Raw genomic sequence first — 3,202 nt, forward strand, 5'->3', positions numbered from 1 at the left:
CCTACAATGATTAAAGGCAAATTTATCAGCATCCGACTAAACAATAGCATCTTATTTCATTTTTAAATCATAATTGTAATTTTTGATGATATCTCAAAACATTTGGCACCTTTTTAGGCTCTCTGGCTGTTTTGGCATATTCTCGTTTGTTTTGTTTGATGCTTTCACACCATGGAGCCCGCTGTCATCAATATTTGTCAAAGGTCAACCTGGCGAATCTCCAAGCAGATATGGGGTGGAAGAGCGCAGCGTTTTCTGACACCGTTTCCTTGTAGCCCAATTCCCGAGCAGATATTGGAGTGAAAGATCACAGCAAGTTTGTCCTAATGCCGGTATTATTGGACAAAGAATAGCTCAAATCAAATAGAATGCTTTGTATTACAACAACCAATTGAAACCTTGCAATATTGGATCATATTGGGATTTGAAAAAAAAAAAAAAAAATTCTAAGCCACGTTACTCATCACTGGTACTAGTATGTTGAAAGCCTTGATCTCTGCATATGTTTGTGTATCTATACAAACTAAAGGTATAGCTGTAACGGTGTTATAGGTATTGACAGATTTCTAATTAAAGCCCTAAATAGTTTAATTTTGTCATGCAAGATGTTAGATTGAAATATTTATACTGATTTATTTCCAGCAAAGTATTATTTCACAATTAAAAATTCCACTTCCTTCAATTCAAACTAGCTCTTGCAATGAGGTCGGCACTCTGACACTGAGCCCTCTGGATTTCGGCGATGAACGCCTGTGTAAAATGGACATTATAGAAGGTAATGCCACCAAATCACACACATGTATGTTGGACAATACATGCTGCATTTCTATACTTTATAAGTGGTAGCCTCTTTACTGTAGACTTTACGAGGGTCAAGATCAGTTTTGGGGGCTTATAAAATCTTTTCGTCTGGTGGCATATCTGTTGGTCTCATTTGGCGCTGCATTTGGTTGTTGTGGTAGCGTTTTACTTAACACCAACCCCCACCCCCAAAAGAATACGCACAGAGCTGGCTAAATGACCAATCAATGTACAGCTTCTATGAGTACCACTACCGTGGTCAATCTGCAGCGTTTATTTCATTGGCCATCAGAGGTTGCTCTTGGATATCCAAATGCAATAGTTCTGATTTGTCGTTCTTATTTAATCCGCTTGATGGCGCCCTTGAGACGCAGCGAGCGTCAAACCTCGAAGCAGATCCACCCTTGGCAAGAGTATCCGTGGGCCGAAACAGTCCATCATTCAGTACCTACTTGGAGAATTGTGACCATGCTTTGCTTGCAACGATTTTCTACTGTAGACAAACTATGCAATAAGGTAACTTTCTTAGATGCCCATGCAACGTTCTCTCGTGTCTTGTGGTTACAAAAAACTTTTTAAGATTATGGTAACTCACATCCAGATCATTATCAGGCAGTAAAATATCTGGTAGTACATGATTTTCAGAATCAATGGTTAACAAAAAAACTTCTAGAATCTCCATTGACTACTACTATAAAATATGAAGCATGTTTATACAACATGCATGTATCTATCAATCTATCTATCTATCTATCTATCTATCTATCTATCTATCTATCTATCTATCTATCTATCTATCTATCTATCTATCTATCTATCTATCTATCTATCCAAATCTATCTAAAAAATATCTAATTTATCTATGTATGTATGTATGTATGTATGTATCTATCTATCCATCCATCCATCCATCCATCTATCTATCCATCTGCTAAATAAATATCATAAATAGTATCTATCTATCTATGGACTAATTTATATATATAGGAACAGTCTAGACTCCCTTGCAGTCTTCGAACGGGGCTGGTTTTTTTAGGGGGGGGGGCGTTGGTTCGCGATTTCCAACATTGGCTGGGTTCTCTTGTGCCGGGAAAGGGAGTTTGCCGAGGAAGGGAGTTTGCTGTGAAAGGGAGTTTGCCGTGATAGCGATTTTGCCCCGCCTCGAAGACTGCCCCCAGTCGGCGTTTTGGTAAGGCCATATTGATTTGATTATATGGATGACATCCGCGCTCGCACCAATTTTCGACCGTTTCCAAAAAAAAAAAAAAGTTTTCGACCACACAATAAATTGTGCAAAGCAGCTGTAAAATGAGCACAAATATTCTGTAGATTGAAAAAAAAGTATCAGAAAACAGATAACTAATCATAGTCTAATGCCATAGAATGCCAAAATAATTCTAAAGTCAAAGAATAAGATGTGAAAGGACAGAAAGAAAAAAATAATGTTGGTAGGGGGAGGTACCAGTACAGAAAATTCAGGTCCCGTTCAGGTCGAGAGGATCATTTTCAGGTCCGGATCTGAACCTGGACCTGATTGTCTGTGGAAACTTGAGAACTGGCAATACTCAAAACAATGGTAATTGGTCAGTTTTGCTACAAAGGAATCTGTTTGGTGGATTATTGGACTCCCACTGGCATTTAAAAATCCCATCTCCAAGTAATAAAGGCTAACTGTCTCTGTACCTTTGACTGTAGAAACTTGGTACAATTGACTATAAACTCTACTTGACGTCCTCTTGTTGTCTTCGTGGCCCCCGGTAAGACCCCAAATGCCTGCCGACATGTAGTGTGTCCATTTTGTAATTGGCGAAACCTGTTCCTCTGATTTTTTTCCAGGTCTGTTTTTTTCGGACTGGTCCAAGAAGAAAAAAAATTCTTGCACTTGTATAATGTACTGTTCCCTACACCTAACTGTTGGTATACCATACTATGTGTGTTTAGTCCTATGTTAAACCTTCCTGGCCACTTTGATTTCATAGTGGAGGCAACTTTTTTTTTGGCCAAACTTTCTTTTTTATGGCTCGCTCGCATCAGTTATGGAGTTCCCAGAGGATGTCATCCATATAATCAAATCAACATGGCCTAATTGGTAAAGGAAAATGGATTAGAATATCCTTTCAAACAGGCTATTTACATATGCGCGCAAGGGTAATTCACACGTACGCGAGGAGCAATTAGCATGTAAGCCGGAGTAGGAAGCCACGCGCCGTGTTCATTCAGGGTGTACTATTTTACACAACACCCCCGTTAAACTCCAGCTCCGGCCCGCACGGTCCAGCTCTTGCCCGCACGGTCCAGCTCCTGCGGGGCAAAATCGCTATCACGGCAAACTCCCTTTCACAGCAAACTCCCTTCCTCGGCAAACTCCCTTTCCCGGCACAAGAGAACCCAGCCAATGTTG

Source organism: Branchiostoma floridae, chromosome 3, assembly GCF_000003815.2.
Source record: "Branchiostoma floridae strain S238N-H82 chromosome 3, Bfl_VNyyK, whole genome shotgun sequence".
Classification (NCBI taxonomy): Eukaryota; Metazoa; Chordata; class Leptocardii; order Amphioxiformes; family Branchiostomatidae; genus Branchiostoma; species Branchiostoma floridae.